This window comes from Pelodiscus sinensis, chromosome 4 (assembly GCF_052426305.1).
Source record: "Pelodiscus sinensis isolate ZL-2025 chromosome 4, ASM5242630v1, whole genome shotgun sequence".
Taxonomy (NCBI): Eukaryota; Metazoa; Chordata; order Testudines; family Trionychidae; genus Pelodiscus; species Pelodiscus sinensis.
The window spans coordinates 113,837,904-113,856,363 of NC_143055.1; positions in this window are offsets into that span (position 1 = coordinate 113,837,904).

An 18,460-nucleotide genomic window follows, 5' to 3' on the forward strand; every position below is an offset into this window, starting at 1 on the left:
CTGAAGAGAGATTAAGACGACTGGGACTTTTCCGCTTAGGAAAAAAAGAGGAGACTCCGGGGCGACACGAGAGAAGCCTACAAAATCGTGACTGGGGTGGAGAAGGTGAATAAGGAAAAAAGTGATTTACTTGTTCCCCTCAAAATTAAGGGTCACCAAATGAAATTAACAGGTAGATGGTTTAACTCCAAGAGGAAGTTTTTCCTTCACACAGAGCACAGTCAGCCCGCGGAACTCCTTGCCACAGGAGGCCGAGAAGACCAGGACTCTAATAGGGCTCAAAAAGAGAACGAGATACATTCACTGAGGTCAGGTCCATCAGCAGCGTCCCTAGCCTCCGCTCTGTCACTCAGTCAGTCGCAGCCCGGAAACAGATGACTGAAGAGGGCTCACTTGATCCTGGGCAATAGTGATCATAGGGTCAGAAAACTGAACATCCCTATGGGGGTAAGGAGAAAAAAGGAACACACTTCAGCAGCTTTGCCCCCTATTCTGGCACCCCTTCAAAATCCACCTGAAACAAAGCACTCCCATTAAACACCATTCACAATGAGCAATACGTGGACAAACCGTCACAGGAACCAGGACCAGTGAAGGTAATCGCATAACTCACGAAGGCTACGCCATGTAGCCCAACCAGCTCTGGACAGCCCCGACCCCAGAAGGCAACACTCACCCCAGGTCCTAACGCAGCTTTCCACAGCAAGCTCTTTTTTTGAGGCTCCCTCTGTATCCTCTGTGCCTGGCTTTGGTGGAAGCCTGGTGGCAAGAGGAAGGAGGCCCAGCTCAAAGCCTTGCCCCCTATCCTGGCACCCCTTCAAAATCCACCTGAAACAAGGCACTCCCATTACACACCGTTCACAATGAGCAACACGTGGACAAACCATCCCAGGAGACAGCACCAGTGAAGGAAATCATCGCACTCACAAAGCCTACCACATTTAGTCCAACCAGAGCAGGACAGAGCTCCAACCCCCGAAGGCAACACTCACCCCAGGTCCTAAGGCAGCTTTCCAAGGCAAGCTCCTTTTTCGAGGCTCCGTTTCCCCAGTGCCTGGCTTTGGAGGAAGGCTGGTGGCAAGAGGAAGGAGGCCCAGCTCAAAGCCTTGCCCCCTCATCCTGGCACGCTTTCAAAATCCACCTGAAACAAACACTCCCATTACACACCATTCACAATGAGCAATACGTGGACTAACCATCCCAGGAGACAGCACCAGTGAAGGAAATCGCATAACTCACAAAGCCTACCCCATGTAGCCCCACCAGCTCAGGACACAGCCCCGACCCCGGAAGGCAACACTCACCCCAGGTCCTAACGCAGCTTTCCAGGGCAAGCTCCTTTTTTGAGGCTCCGTTTCCGCAGTGCCTGGCTTTGGTGGAAGACTGGTGGGAAAAGGAAGGAGGCCCAGCTCGAAGCCTTGCCCCCTATCCTGGCACTCCTTCAAAATCCACCTGAAACAAAGCACTCCCATTACACACCATTCACAATGAGGAAAAGGTGGACAAACCGTCCCAGGAACCAGCACCAGTGAAGGTAATCCCATAACTCATAAAGCCTACCACATTTAGTCCAACCAGAGCAGGACACAGCCCCAACCCCCGAAGGCAACACTCACCTCAGGTCCTAACGCAGCTTTCCAAGGCAAGCTCCTTTTTCGAGGCTCCCTCTGTTTCCCCAGTGCCTGGCTTTGGAAGATGGCTGGTGGCAAGAGGAAGGAGGCCCAGCTCAAAGCCTTGCCCCCTCTATCCTGGCACCCCTTCAAAATCCACCTGAAACAAAGCACTCCCATTACACACCATTCACAATGAGCAATACGTGGACAAACTGCTTCAGGAACCAGCACCAGTGAAGAAAACCACCGCACTCACAAAGCCTACCCCATGTAGCCCCACCAGCTCAGGACACAGCTCCGACCCCCGAAGGCAACACTCACCTCAGGTCCTAACGCAGCTTTCCAAGACAAGCTCCTTTTTCGAGACTCCCTCTGTATCCTCTGTGCCTGGCTTTGGTGGAAGGCTGGTGGCAAGAGGAAGGAGGCCCAGCTCAAAGCCTTGCCCCCTATCCTGGCACCCTTTCAAAATCCACCTGAAACAAAGCACTCACATTACACACCATTCACAATGAGCAACACGTGGACAAACCATCCCAGGAGACAGCACCGGTGAAGGAAATCGCATAACTCACAAAGCCTACCACATTTAGTCCAACCAGCTCAGGACACAGCCCCAACCCCCGAAGGCAACACTCACCCCAGGTCCTAAGGGAGCTTTCCAAGGCAAGCTCTTTTTTTGAGGCTCCCTCTGTATCCTCTGTGCCTGGCTTTGGTGGAAGCCTGGTGGCAAGAGGAAGGAGGCCCAGCTCAAAGCCTTGCCCCCTATCCTGGCACCCCTTCAAAATCCACCTGAAACAAAGCACTCACATTACACACCATTCACAATGAGCAACACGTGGACAAACCATCCCAAGAGACAGCACCAGTGAAGGAAATCATCCCACTCACAAAGCCTACGCCATGTAGCCCCACCAGCTCAGGACACAGCCCCGACCCCGGAAGGCAACACTCACCCCAGGTCCTAACGCAGCTTTCCAAGGCAAGCTCCTTTTTCGAGGCTCCCTCTGTTTCCCCAGTGCCTGGCTTTGGAAGATGGCTGGTGGCAAGAGGAAGGAGGCCCAGCTCAAAGCCTTGCCCCCTCTATCCTGGCACCCCTTCAAAATCCACCTGAAACAAAGCACTCCCATTACACACCATTCACAATGAGCAATACGTGGACAAACTGCTTCAGGAACCAGCACCAGTGAAGAAAACCACCGCACTCACAAAGCCTACCCCATGTAGCCCCACCAGCTCAGGACACAGCCCCGACCCCCGAAGGCAACACTCACCTCAGGTCCTAACGCAGCTTTCCAAGGCAAGCTCCTTTTTCGAGACTCCCTCTGTATCCTCTGTGCCTGGCTTTGGTGGAAGGCTGGTGGCAAGAGGAAGGAGGCCCAGCTCAAAGCCTTGCCCCCTATCCTGGCACCCCTTCAAAATCCACCTGAAACAAAGCACTCCCATTACACACCATTCACAATGAGCAATACGTGGACTAACCATCCCAGGAGACAGCACCAGTGAAGGAAATTATCGCACTCACAAAGCCTACCACATTTAGCCCAACCAGATCAGGACACAGCCCCAACCCCCGAAGGCAACACTCACCCCAGGTCCTAACGCAGCTTTCCAAGGCAAGCTCTTTTTTTGAGGCTCCCTCTGTATCCTCTGTGCCTGGCTTTGGTGGAAGCCTGGTGGCAAGAGGAAGGAGGCCCAGCTCAAAGCCTTGCCCCCTATCCTGGCACCCCTTCAAAATCCACCTGAAACAAAGCACTCACATTACACACCATTCACAATTAGCAACACGTGGACAAACCATCCCAAGAGACAGCACCAGTGAAGGAAATCATCCCACTCACAAAGCCTACCCCATGTAGCCCCACCAGCTCAGGAAACAGCCCCGACCCCAGAAGGCAACACTCACCTCAGGTCCTAACGCAGCTTTCCAAAGCAAGCTCCTTTTTTGAGGGTCCGTCTGTATCCTCTGTGCCTGGCTTTGGTGGAAGCCTCGTGGCAAGAGGAAGGAGGCCCAGCTCAAAGCTTTGCCCCCTATCCTGGCACCCCTTCAAAATCCACCTGAAACAAGGCACTCCCATTACACACCATTCACAATGAGCAACACGTGGACAAACCATCCCAAGAGACAGCACCAGTGAAGGAAATCATCCCACTCACAAAGCCTACCCCCATGTAGCCCAAGCAGCTCAGGACACAGCCCCAACCCCCGAAAACAACACTCACCCCAGGTCCTAAGGCAGCTTTCCAAGGCAAGCTCCTTTTTTGAGGGTCCGTCTGTATCCTCTGTGCCTGGCTTTGGAGGAAGGCTGGTGGCAAGAGGAAGGAGGCCCAGCTCGAATCCTTGCCCCCTATCCTGGAACCCCTTCAAAATCCACCTGAATCAAAGCACTCCCATTACACACCATTCACAATGAGGAAAACGTGGACAAACCGTCCCAGGAACTAGCACCAGTGAAGGTAATCCAATAACTCACAAAGCCTACCACATTTAGTCCAACCAGACCAGGACACAGCTCCAACCCCCGAAGGCAACACTCACCCCAGGTCCTAAGGCAGCTTTCCAAGGCAAGCTCCTTTTTCGAGGCTCCCTCTGTTTCCCCAGTGCCTGGCTTTGGAGGAAGGCTGGTGGCAAGAGGTAGGAGGCCCAGCTCAAAGCCTTGCCCCCTATCCTGGCACCCCTTCAAAATCCACCTGAAACAAAGCACTCCCATTACACACCATTCACAATGAGCAATACGTGGACAAACCGGTTCAGGAACCAGCACCAGTGAAGAAAACCACCGCACTCACAAAGCCTACCCCATGTAGCCCGACCAGCTCAGGACACAGCCCCAACCCCCGAAGGCAACACTCACCTCAGGTCCTAACGCAGCTTTCCAAGGCAAGCTCCTTTTTCGAGGCTCCCTCTGTTTCCCCAGTGCCTGGCTTTGGAAGAAGGCTGGTGGCAAGAGGAAGGAGGCCCAGCTCAAAGCCTTGCCCCCTATCCTGGCACCCCTTCAAAATCCACCTGAAACAAAGCACTCCCATCACACACCATTCACAATGAGAAAAATGTGGGCAAACCGTCCCAGGAACTAGCACCAGTGAAGGTAATCCAATAACTCACAAAGCCTACCACATTTAGCCCAAGCAGAGCAGGACACAGCTCCAACCCCCGAAGGCAACACTCACCCCAGGTCCTAAGGCAGCTTTCCAAGGCAAGCTCCTTTTTCGAGGCTCCCTCTGTTTCCCCAGTGCCTGGCTTTGGAAGAAGGCTGGTGGCAAGAGGAAGGAGGCCCAACTCAAAGCCTTGCCCCCTCTATCCTGGCACCCCTTCAAAATCCACCTGAAACAAAGCACTCCCATTACACACCATTCACAATGAGCAATACGTGGACAAACTGCTTCAGGAACCAGCACCAGTGAAGAAAACCACCGCACTCACAAAGCCTACCCCATGTAGCCCCACCAGCTCAGGACACAGCCCCGACCCCCGAAGGCAACACTCACCTCAGGTCCTAACGCAGCTTTCCAAGACAAGCTCCTTTTTCGAGACTCCCTCTGTATCCTCTGTGCCTGGCTTTGGTGGAAGGCTGGTGGCAAGAGGAAGGAGGCCCAGCTCAAAGCCTTGCCCCCTATCCTGGCACCCTTTCAAAATCCACCTGAAACAAAGCACTCACATTACACACCATTCACAATGAGCAACACGTGGACAAACCATCCCAGGAGACAGCACCGGTGAAGGAAATCGCATAACTCACAAAGCCTACCACATTTAGTCCAACCAGCTCAGGACACAGCCCCAACCCCCGAAGGCAACACTCACCCCAGGTCCTAAGGGAGCTTTCCAAGGCAAGCTCTTTTTTTGAGGCTCCCTCTGTATCCTCTGTGCCTGGCTTTGGTGGAAGCCTGGTGGCAAGAGGAAGGAGGCCCAGCTCAAAGCCTTGCCCCCTATCCTGGCACCCCTTCAAAATCCACCTGAAACAAAGCACTCACATTACACACCATTCACAATGAGCAACACGTGGACAAACCATCCCAAGAGACAGCACCAGTGAAGGAAATCATCCCACTCACAAAGCCTACGCCATGTAGCCCCACCAGCTCAGGACACAGCCCCGACCCCGGAAGGCAACACTCACCCCAGGTCCTAACGCAGCTTTCCAAGGCAAGCTCCTTTTTCGAGGCTCCCTCTGTTTCCCCAGTGCCTGGCTTTGGTGGAAGGCTGGTGGCAAGAGGAAGGAGGCCCAGCTCAAAGCCTTGCCCCCTCATCCTGGCACGCTTTCAAAATCCACCTGAAACAAAGCACTCCCATTACACACCATTCACAATGAGCAATACGTGGACTAACCATCCCAGGAGACAGCACCAGTGAAGGAAATTATCGCACTCACAAAGCCTACCCCATGTAGCCCGACCAGCTCAGGACACAGCTCCAACCCCCGAAGGCAACACTCACCTCAGGTCCTAACGCAGCTTTCCAAGGCAAGCTCTTTTTTCGAGGCTCCCTCTGTACCCTCTGTGCCTGGCTTTGGTGGAAGGCTGGTGGCAAGAGGAAGGAGGCCCAGCTCAAAGCCTTGCCCCCTATCCTGGCACCCCTTCAAAATCCACCTGAAACAAAGCACTCCCATTACACACCATTCACAATGAGAAAAATGTGGACAAACCGTCCCAGGAACTAGCACCAGTGAAGGTAATCCAATAACTCACAAAGCCTACCACATTTAGCCCAAGCAGAGCAGGACACAGCTCCAACCCCCGAAGGCAACACTCACCCCAGGTCCTAAGGCAGCTTTCCAAGGCAAGCTCCTTTTTCGAGGCGCCCTCTTTTTCCCCAGTGCCTGGCTTTGGAAGAAGGCTGGTGGCAAGAGGAAGGAGGCCCAGCTCAAAGCCTTGCCCCCTCTATCCTGGCACCCCTTCAAAATCCACCTGAAACAAAGCACTCCCATTACACACCATTCACAATGAGCAATACGTGGACTAACCATCCCAGGAGACAGCACCAGTGAAGGAAATCATCCCACTCACAAAGCCTACCCCATGTAGCCCCACCAGCTCAGGACACAGCCCCGACCCCAGAAGGCAACACTCACCTCAGGTCCTAACGCAGCTTTCCAAAGCAAGCTCCTTTTTTGAGGGTCCGTCTGTATCCTCTGTGCCTGGCTTTGGTGGAAGCCTGGAGCCAAGAGGAAGGAGGCCCAGCTCAAAGCCTTGCCCCCTATCCTGGCACCCCTTCAAAATCCACCTGAAACAAAGCACTCCCATTACACACCATTCACAATGAGCAATACGTGGACAAACTGCTTCAGGAACCAGCACCAGTGAAGAAAACCACCGCACTCACAAAGCCTACCCCATGTAGCCCAACCAGATCAGGACACAGCCCCGACCCCCGAAGGCAACACTCACCCCAGGTCCTAACGCAGCTTTCCAAGGCAAGCTCTTTTTTCGAGGCTCCCTCTGTATCCTCTGTGCCTGGCTTTGGAGGAAGGCTGGTGGCAAGAGGAAGGAGGCCCAGCTCAAAGCCTTGCCCCCTATCCTGGCACGCTTTCAAAATCCACCTGAAACAAAGCACTCACATTACACACCATTCACAATTAGCAACACGTGGACAAACCATCCCAAGAGACAGCACCAGTGAAGGAAATCATCCCACTCACAAAGCCTACCCCATGTAGCCCCACCAGCTCAGGACACAGCCCCGACCCCAGAAGGCAACACTCACCTCAGGTCCTAACGCAGCTTTCCAAAGCAAGCTCCTTTTTTGAGGGTCCGTCTGTATCCCCTGTGCCTGGCTTTGGTGGAAGGCTGGTGGCAAGAGGAAGGAGGCCCAGCTCAAAGCCTTGCCCCCTATCCTGGCACCCCTTCAAAATCCACCTGAAACAAGGCACTCCCATTACACACCATTCACAATGAGCAATACGTGGACAAACCGGTTCAGGAACCAGCACCAGTGAAGAAAACCACCGCACTCACAAAGCCTACCCCCATGTAGCCCGACCAGCTCAGGACACAGCCCCAATCCCCGAAGACAACACTCACCCCAGGTCCTAAGGCAGCTTTCCAAGGCAAGCTCCTTTTTCGAGGGTCCGTTTCCGCAGTGCCTGGCTTTGGTGGAAGACTGGTGGGAAGAGGAAGGAGGCCCAGCTCAAAGCCTTGCCCCCTATCCTGGCACCCCTTCAAAATCCACCTGAAACAAAGAACTCCCATTACACACCATTCACAATGAGCAACATGTGGACAAACCATCCCAGGAGACAGCACCAGTGAAGGAAAACATCGCACTCACAAAGCCTACCCCATGTAGCCCGACCAGCTCAGGACACAGCCCCAACCCCCGAAGGCAACACTCACCTCAGGTCCTAACGCAGCTTTCCAAGGCAAGCTCTTTTTTCGAGGCTCCCTCTGTTTCCCCAGTGCCTGGCTTTGGAGGAAGGCTGGTGGGCAAGAGGAAGGAGGCCCAGCTCGAATCCTTGCCCCCTATCCTGGCACCCCTTCAAAATCCACCTGAAACAAAGCACTCCCATTACACACCATTCACAATGAGAAAAATGTGGACAAACCGTCCCAGGAACTAGCACCAGTGAAGGTAATCCAATAACTCACAAAGCCTACCACATTTAGTCCAACCAGAGCAGGACACAGCTCCAACCCCCGAAGGCAACACTCACCCCAGGTCCTAAGGCAGCTTTCCAAGGCAAGCTCTTTTTTCGAGGCTCCCTCTGTTTCCCCAGTGCCTGGCTTTGGAGGAAGGCTGGTGGCAAGAGGAAGGAAGCCCAGCTCAAAGCCTTGCCCCCTAACCTGACACCCCTTCAAAATCCACCTGAAACAAAGCACTGCCATTGCACACCATTCACAATGAGCAATACGTGGACAAACCGGTTCAGGAACCAGCACCAGTGAAGAAAATCACCGCACTCACAAAGCCTACCCCATGTATCCCGACCAGCTCAGGAGACAGCCCCGACCCCAGAAGGCAACACTCACCTCAGGTCCTAACGCAGCTTTCCAAAGCAAGCTCCTTTTTTGAGGGTCCGTCTGTATCCTCTGTGCCTGGCTTTGGTGGAAGCCTGGTGGCAAGAGGAAGGAGGCCCAGCTCAAAGCCTTGCCCCCTATCCTGGCACCCCTTCAAAATCCACCTGAAACAAGGCACTCCCATTACACACCATTCACAATGAGCAACACGTGGACAAACCATCCCAAGAGACAGCACCAGTGAAGAAAACCACCGCACTCACAAAGCCTACCCCCATGTAGCCCAAGCAGCTCAGGACACAGCCCCAACCCCCGAAAACAACACTCACCCCAGGTCCTAAGGCAGCTTTCCAAGGCAAGCTCCTTTTTTGAGGGTCCGTCTGTATCCTCTTTGCCTGGCTTTGGAGGAAGGCTGGTGGCAAGAGGAAGGAGGCCCAGCTCGAATCCTTGCCCCCTATCCTGGAACCCCTTCAAAATCCACCTGAATCAAAGCACTCCCATTACACACCATTCACAATGAGGAAAACGTGGACAAACCGTCCCAGGAACTAGCACCAGTGAAGGTAATCCAATAACTCACAAAGCCTACCACATTTAGTCCAACCAGAGCAGGACAGCTCCAACCCCCGAAGGCAACACTCACCCCAGGTCCTAAGGCAGCTTTCCAAGGCAAGCTCCTTTTTCGAGGCTCCCTCTGTTTCCCCAGTGCCTGGCTTTGGAGGAAGGCTGGTGGCAAGAGGTAGGAGGCCCAGCTCAAAGCCTTGCCCCCTATCCTGGCACCCCTTCAAAATCCACCTGAAACAAAGCACTCCCATTACACACCATTCACAATGAGCAATACGTGGACAAACCGGTTCAGGAACCAGCACCAGTGAAGAAAACCACCGCACTCACAAAGCCTACCCCATGTAGCCCGACCAGCTCAGGACACAGCCCCAACCCCCGAAGGCAACACTCACCTCAGGTCCTAACGCAGCTTTCCAAGGCAAGCTCTTTTTTCGAGGCTCCCTCTGTACCTGGCTTTGGTGGAAGGCTGGTGGCAAGAGGAAGGAGGCCCAGCTCAAAGCCTTGCCCCCTATCCTGGCACCCCTTCAAAATCCACCTGAAACAAAGCACTCCCATTACACACCATTCACAATGAGAAAAATGTGGACAAACCGTCCCAGGAACTAGCACCAGTGAAGGTAATCCAATAACTCACAAAGCCTACCACATTTAGCCCAAGCAGAGCAGGACACAGCTCCAACCCCCGAAGGCAACACTCACCCCAGGTCCTAAGGCAGCTTTCCAAGGCAAGCTCCTTTTTCGAGGCTCCCTCTGTTTCCCCAGTGCCTGGCTTTGGAAGAAGGCTGGTGGCAAGAGGAAGGAGGCCCAGCTCAAAGCCTTGCCCCCTCTATCCTGGCACCCCTTCAAAATCCACCTGAAACAAAGCACTCCCATTACACACCATTCACAATGAGCAATACGTGGACTAACCATCCCAGGAGACAGCACCAGTGAAGGAAATCATCCCACTCACAAAGCCTACCCCATGTAGCCCCACCAGCTCAGGACACAGCCCCGACCCCAGAAGGCAACACTCACCTCAGGTCCTAACGCAGCTTTCCAAAGCAAGCTCCTTTTTTGAGGGTCCGTCTGTATCCTCTGTGCCTGGCTTTGGTGGAAGCCTGGAGCCAAGAGGAAGGAGGCCCAGCTCAAAGCCTTGCCCCCTATCCTGGCACCCCTTCAAAATCCACCTGAAACAAGGCACTCCCATTACACACCATTCACAATGAGCAATACGTGGACAAACCGGTTCAGGAACCAGCACCAGTGAAGAAAACCACCGCACTCACAAAGCCTACCCCATGTAGCCCAACCAGATCAGGACACAGCCCCGACCCCCGAAGGCAACACTCACCCCAGGTCCTAACGCAGCTTTCCAAGGCAAGCTCTTTTTTCGAGGCTCCCTCTGTATCCTCTGTGCCTGGCTTTGGAGGAAGGCTGGTGGCAAGAGGAAGGAGGCCCAGCTCAAAGCCTTGCCCCCTATCCTGGCACGCTTTCAAAATCCACCTGAAACAAAGCACTCACATTACACACCATTCACAATTAGCAACACGTGGACAAACCATCCCAAGAGACAGCACCAGTGAAGGAAATCATCCCACTCACAAAGCCTACCCCATGTAGCCCCACCAGCTCAGGACACAGCCCCGACCCCAGAAGGCAACACTCACCTCAGGTCCTAACGCAGCTTTCCAAAGCAAGCTCCTTTTTTGAGGGTCCGTCTGTATCCCCTGTGCCTGGCTTTGGTGGAAGGCTGGTGGCAAGAGGAAGGAGGCCCAGCTCAAAGCCTTGCCCCCTATCCTGGCACCCCTTCAAAATCCACCTGAAACAAGGCACTCCCATTACACACCATTCACAATGAGCAATACGTGGACAAACCGGTTCAGGAACCAGCACCAGTGAAGAAAACCACCGCACTCACAAAGCCTACCCCCATGTAGCCCGACCAGCTCAGGACACAGCCCCAACCCCCGAAGACAACACTCACCCCAGGTCCTAAGGCAGCTTTCCAAGGCAAGCTCCTTTTTCGAGGGTCCGTTTCCGCAGTGCCTGGCTTTGGTGGAAGCCTGGTGGCAAGAGGAAGGAGGCCCAGCTCAAAGCCTTGCCCCCTATCCTGGCACCCCTTCAAAATCCACCTGAAACAAAGAACTCCCATTACACACCATTCACAATGAGAAAAATGTGGACAAACCATCCCAGGAGACAGCACCAGTGAAGGAAAACATCGCACTCACAAAGCCTACCCCATGTAGCCCGACCAGCTCAGGACACAGCCCCAACCCCCGAAGGCAACACTCACCCCAGGTCCTAAGGCAGCTTTCCAAGGCAAGCTCTTTTTTCGAGGCTCCCTCTGTTTCCCCAGTGCCTGGCTTTGGAGGAAGGCTGGTGGCAAGAGGAAGGAGGCCCAGCTCAAAGCCTTGCCCCCTATCCTGACACCCCTTCAAAATCCACCTGAAACAAAGCACTGCCATTGCACACCATTCACAATGAGCAATACGTGGACAAACCGGTTCAGGAACCAGCACCAGTGAAGAAAATCACCGCACTCACAAAGCCTACCCCATGTATCCCGACCAGCTCAGGACACAGCCCCAACCCCCGAAGACAACACTCACCCCAGGTTCTATTGCGGTTTCCCGGCTCTCATGTACTCCGGGCGGACGGTCGATTGCAAGACGCGCTTGTCCCTGGCTTCTGTTCTTGCTCTGCCCGGCGCTGCCTCGGTTCCATCTGTTCCCTCAGAGTGAAGAGGAACCAGCCTTCACCCCGAGTCCTATCGCGGTTTTCCCACGTACCCGGGGCGGTTGCGCGACGCGGTTGCTGCCCTTGCTCCGCGCTTCGGGCCGGGAGCGGGAGAAGGCGGCGGGAACGTGACGCCGCGTGGAGGGAAACGCGCTGGCAGGAGCCGAGCTGCCTCTCGCTCCGGACGCGCTGCTGCTGGCGGGTGAGTGCGAGTCCCGGGCTAGGGGCGGGGCGGCGGGGCAGGGAGAACAGCGCTGGCGGGTCCCTCCCGGCGCGGCCGCTCACCTGTAGGAAACTTCCAGACGCCTCCTGGCAACGCGCCGCCGCTGCTGTTCCAGCCCGAGGGTCAGCGGCTCGGCGAGTCTCCTCGATAAACGCGCTGCCCGCCCGGCCGCACGCGGGTCGAGAGAGCGTCTGCGCGGAGTAAAAAAAAAAAGTGGGCGTAGTCAAAAGAGGCCTTTTTATACCTTCTTTTGGCGGGAAAATCTGCGCCTGCGCAGTCAGGAAACGCGTCCGCAGGCCGGCGTTGTCGGTGGGCGGGGCCAATGCGCGTGGGCGTGGCGATCGGGTTCCGCCCTCTTTTGGCGGGAAAATCGGCGCCTGCGCAGTCAAGGAACGCCAAAGTGGGTCGCGGTGGTGTGCGACGTCTTAGTGGCTGTGGGTGCGGTGCTGCGGCTGCCGTAGATGGCCAAGCGGTTTCCGCTTCACCATTCTCCCCCCCCCACCTTCTCCGCGCCACGCCCCCTGCGGCAGCCCGGGCCCCGCCCTTCTCGTTAGCCCCGCCCCTAGACCTAGCTGGTCCCTTGCGGTCGCATCCTGGTCCTCTGTCCGCATCAGTATCTGGCCTCGTGCCCGGGGAAGCGCCTCAGCCAGTCGCGGAGTCACTTTGGTCCTGTCCCTGGGGAAGTGGTGCAGGGGCGGGGCTGCTCCCCTGAGTTAAAAGACATGACTCGGGCACTGCCTGCAGACCAGGGCGCTCTGTTGGTTGGCGGCGGGTTCGATCTCTGCACGGGACATGGCTCCTGTTCTCAGGCGGGAGGCGTTTGCCTTTTCAGTCACTGGTGGGGACAGGCGCAGGGAGCAAAAAGGACCCCTGTAAAGTCTCCGTGCACCTCGGTGCTATAGCTCCTGTCGGGCCGGCACTGCCACCAGCGGGTGGGACAAGCAGAGCCAGTCCTAGGCACCAGCAAAACAAGCAGTTGCTTGGGTGGCACCTGGCCAGGGGCGGCTTTCTGGCCCATGGTAGGAGCAGGGCATCGGGGAGCCTCCAGAGGCCTGGCCGCGGTACAGGGCGGCTGTGGCTGGTGATGCTCAGCTCGGCAGGGCAGGCCGTGGCCATGGTGGCTGCTCCTGGCAGCCAGCTCACTGGAGCGGAGTTCAGGGAGTCAGCAGGCACTGGGGCTCTGTGGAGACCCAAATCCCGAGTGGGGAGCCCCGCAGACGCTGCCCCAAGCTAGGAGCCCCGTGCCTGGCTGCTCAGAGTCTGCGCATGGCTCTGGGGTGCTGGGAGCCCTGTGTGTGCAGCCCGGAGGCATGGCCACTGCTGGGAGGGCAGCGTGGGGCGATCGCAGCTGGTGAGTCGAGCCCGGCGGCCTCTTCTTCGTCTTTGTGAGTGCGGCCTCCCCGCCTATGTGCCCACCTGCTGGATGGCCATCCCTCTCCCCTGCGCCCTCCCCACAACTCCTCCTCTCCTGACCCCTCCCCTGCTTGTGTTCTCTCCCCTACAACTCCCCTAAGTGTGAAACCCTCTTTCCCGGCTGTCTCTCCCCGCCCCTGCTGGCCTGTGTGCCCCTGCCACTGTCCCGCGACCTCCCTTCTGTTACCTCCCCCCTCTCTTCGCCTCCCCCAACTCAGCCTTTGCCCATCAACCCCATCTCCTGGCCCACTGCAACCCTGCTGTGATCCTGTCTCCTCTTCTCCCCTCCCATTTGGATCCCCATCTCCCGTCTGGCTCTCGAAACAATCCCCCCTCCCCCTACTCTCTGGGCCCTGAACTCGCCTCCCCTCCCCCCCCCACACACACACCTGCCCAGGAACCCAGCCCCCTTGTGCTGTGTCCTTACAACCTCACACCTGCCTGGGACCAAGGTGCTTCTCCCTCTCCCTTTGTCTGAGGAAGGGAACTCTGCTGTTCCCAGTGCCCGTGTCCCCAAGTACCTTCCTGTCTGGGGCAGCCCCAGTCCCACTGGTGGGGCCAGGAGGTTACCGGAGATAGCCTCAGCATTGAGGGGGCAGGAATGGGAGCCTGCCAGCCCAGGGCGAGCGTGGGGCCAAGAGCCGTTTCTGGACTTTAGTCTGCTCCAGCCAGAAAGCTCCCAGCCCCAGCGCTGGGATCCTGATTAGTCACTTAACCAGTTAAATATTAGGTTAATCTAACTTTTATCCGGTTAGCTGATTAATCGGGATTTTACATCCCTACTATGGTCAGATAGAATTCTTTTACAGTTAGCATCTAAGCCTGATTAAGTTTGTTATCCCACTGCCTTAAAATGACCCATACAGGAGGACACATATGGCACAATAGGACTCTACACAGACACACGGCTCCTGCCCCATGGTCTGGAACCCATAAATTTATTTTTGCTCTGCCTTACTTGTGAGTAGAAAAGGGAGATTTCCTCATGACATTCTTTTTTTCTCATCATTTCCTTTTCCATCCATTAAGTTTTACAACTGTGAGATTAACATTTTACAATAGTAAAGAGAAGGAGAAGCCTAGCAACCAGCAAACAAATTAGCAGAGATGCATTGTCTATAGTTTTTCTATTAGCAATCATACCAGTTTTATTTTTCTGAATAATCCCATTGCACTTACAAGTTTACAGCAAATGTGTTTCTTTAAGGTTATATTGCTTAAATGATTAACAGAGCCACTACAAAAAGGGAAAATCCTGAGAAAACAGTAAAAAAGCTTTTTAGTTTTTATGTCAGGCAATCAACACCCAAATTAACTTCTGAAGGATGGGGACAGCAACTATTAGAAGGGTTGCTAAGTGGAAGTCTGAACGTGTGTTTCTTGGTTGCCTACTATAAGAGTGGTTGTTATCAGTTGTGATATAATGGTTTGAAACCTTTTCACCTGAATATTGCCAGTTTGAATTTGGATCTGGATTTCATATCCCAGAGTTCAGGAGTGTTTAGTTCTAGATGCGTGATACTGCTTCTTTTGGAGACAGAATGTAACCAATCCTGCTGTTGGACTGGATTACACAGTACAGATGAAGGATAACATACTTTATTTTAAACTCTCGGTTAGGAACTCTCTGGTGCTTTTCAGAGTAGGCATAGGAATTTTGTTGTTTTTATGGAACTATTTAAAAGATCCGTACTCCCTGTATTTGTCTTGAATTTTCTTTAGTTTCTTTTTTATTCTACTGGGCTGTGTCTACCCTGGCGCGATCTTGCGCCAAAGTGGCCGCTTTTGCGCAAAAACATGCTGCCTGTCTACATTGGTGGGGAGTTCTTGCGCAAAGACACTGACGTTCTAATGTGTGAAATCAGTGCTTCGTGCTCAAGGATCATGATGCTCCCGCTCAGGAATAAGCCCTCTTGCGCAACTGTTCTTGCACAAGAGGCCAGTGTAGACAGGCAACATGAATTTCTTGCGCAAGAAAGCCCGATGGCTAAAATGGCCATCGGCGCTTTCTTGCGCAAGAGAGCATCTACAGTGGCACGGATGCTTTTGCGCAAAAGCACATCTCTTGCGCAAAGGCATATGCCAGTGTAGACGATCTCTTGCGCGCAAATACTTTAACGTAAGAACTCTTGCGTTAAAGAGTATTTGCGCAAGATGGTGCCAATGTAGACGTAGCCCTGCAGTATAGTTTTCTCCCAGAAAATAGAACAAGAAATATTATTAATTAGCATAATTGTTTAAAATACACTTAGAGGCCTCAAGATCAGGCTCTCATTTGTGCTAGGCGCTTTAGGCAAACCTAATAAGCGCATCCACTATTGCAGTAACTGCAAAATACAAGATGAGAAACATATACTGAGACCAGGGTACACTTCTGAATTTGTTAAACCTTGCAGTGTATGGTTGCTATGTAGTTAGGAGAGTTTATTCATGTGTTTTGTAGCTTTCAGAACCTCACAGGTGTCATTTCCAAGCTATTCTTATATTTCCTGCTAAATATTATATCTGAGATGTATTTGAAATCATATTTCCATGATACAATAGAATCAGTTTTCTCATTATTTTTCAATCTAGGCAAGGTTTATTGTCTCTGTTAGTTCTAGATATGAAAGGACAAATGTGAAGTCACGTCACACTATTTAGTGACAGATTAGCAGAACACCTTAAACAGTCCTTACCATAAAAGATTGGCTGCAGTTTGATTTTAAGCAATTGTTTTCAATTTATTGTACAAAATATACCTAGCAACATATTCTGCATGAATGCAGGAGATAAAGAAAGAGAAAAGACAGAACCAAAAGCCATGAGCTGAGAATAGATTCCCTCCTAGTAAGCCATAATAATCTTTATTTTGATTATAAATCTGACCCCAATCCTCTTCTCATGGCAAAACTCCAATTGAATTAAATGAAAGAAAAATGGAACATTTAATTAATAAAATAATGCTTACCTACTGGACCATCCAGGAACTTGCAGTACTGAATAGCATTATTAAAATGTTTGTTTCTAGGTGTATGTGGGTAATAAAAAAATCCTTTTCTCTGTTAGCATATCTTCCATCTAAGACTCTCAAAATGCTTTACAAAAACTAATTACATAAAGCAAAACATCTCTTTGAGATTGATAGAGGTAGGTAAGTATTATAAACTCATCTAATTTAACAGTTGGAAACTAAAGTTCATAATTTGTGTTTGACCAAAGTCACACCGGAAGTCTGTAGCTGTGCCTGGAATAGTGCCTGGAATAGCATCCAGCTCTTCTGGCTCCGTTTTCTGTCTTAATAGCAAGGCCATCTTGCCTCCCCAAGAATTCACTTAGGTTAAATCCTACAGATACTGAGCAAGACTCTGGTCCTGATCCAGCAAAGTGCTTACTCATGTGCTTATCTTTTAAGTATGTGAGAGGTCCCATTAACTTTAGGAAGACTCCTCATGTACTTTAAATTAAGCACATAAGTAAGCACTTTGTTAGATCAGGACCAGATACTCATACTCTTGTGGGATCAAGCCCCTTAGTGGTTTAGTTGTTAGCAACAGTGACTATGTAAGGACACTGACAAATGGCACACATGCTGCTGGAAGAGAGCATTCATCAGAGCTAGCTACTATTCATTTTTCTAGAGTAATTTTCACAGATTGCTGAAAGAAATCATTTTAAAATATACAGTATCATCTAATGTTGTGAAGGGACCACAGGTCAGGCACCGAATATGGCATACAGGTGGAAAGAAACAAGTTATTCCTTGTAACATGTTCTCCAGGGCTGTATCTACACTGGTGTGATCTTGCGCAAAAGCAGCCGCTCTTGCGCAAAAACTTGCTGCCTGTCTACACTGGCCAGGTGTTCTTGCGCAAGTACACTGACGTTCTAATGTATAAAATCAGGGCTTCTTGCACCAGAACTCTGACGCTCCCGCTCAGGAATAAGCCCTCTTGCGCAAGAGCTCTTCCAGAAAAGGCCAGTGTAGAGAGGCAACATTTATTTCTTGTGCAAGAATGCCCTATGGTTAAAATAGCCATCAGAGCTTTCTTGCGCAAGAGAGCTTCTACACTGGCATGGATGCTCTTGCGCAAAGCACATACCAGTGTAGATGCTCTCTTCTGGAAGAGTTTTTGCAGAAGAATTCTTCCGCAAAAGAGTTTTTGCGTGAGAACGCGCCAGTGTAGGTGTAGCCCAGTTGTGTTGCATATGCCCATTACACCCGGTGAGCATGCACTTCATGTGCCAGTGCTGGAAAGATTTCCCTAGAAGTACACTAGGCGCATCCCTCGTGCTCCAAGCTGAGAACATGAAGGGTGGTAACATCTGTGAGTTCCTTTATCGGAATCTTAGCTGATAGACTCCAATGTGCTGGGGAAAGAAAGGAGGTCAGGTAATATAGTGGTTCTTGACAAGGGATACATGTACTCATGGGAATATGCACAGAATCTTTCAGGGGTACATCAGTTCATCTAGATACTTGCCTAATTTTACAACAGGCTACATCATAAGCACTAGCTAAGTCAACACAAAATAAATTTCATACAATGACTTGTTTATATTGCTCGATATACTATATATTGAAATGTAAGCACAATATTTATATTAGGCCTCAGTTGGAGTATTGTGTCCAGTTCTGGGCACCACATTTCAAGAAAGATATGGAGAAACTGGAGAAGATCCAGAGAAAAGCAACAAGAATGATTAACGGTCTAGAGAACATGACCTATGAAGGAAGACTGAAAGATTGGGTTTGTTTAGTTTGGAAAAGAGAAGATTGAGAGGAGACATGATAGAATATCTAAAAGGTATCTAAAGAGGTGTCACAAGGAGGAGGGAGGAAAAAATGTTCTTCCTGGCCTCTGAGGATAGAACAAGAAGCAATGGGCTTAAACTGCAGCAACGGAAGTTTAGGTTGGACATTAGGAAAAAGTTCCTAACTGTCAGGGTGGTTAAACACTGGAATAAATTGCCTAAGGAGGTTGTGGAATCT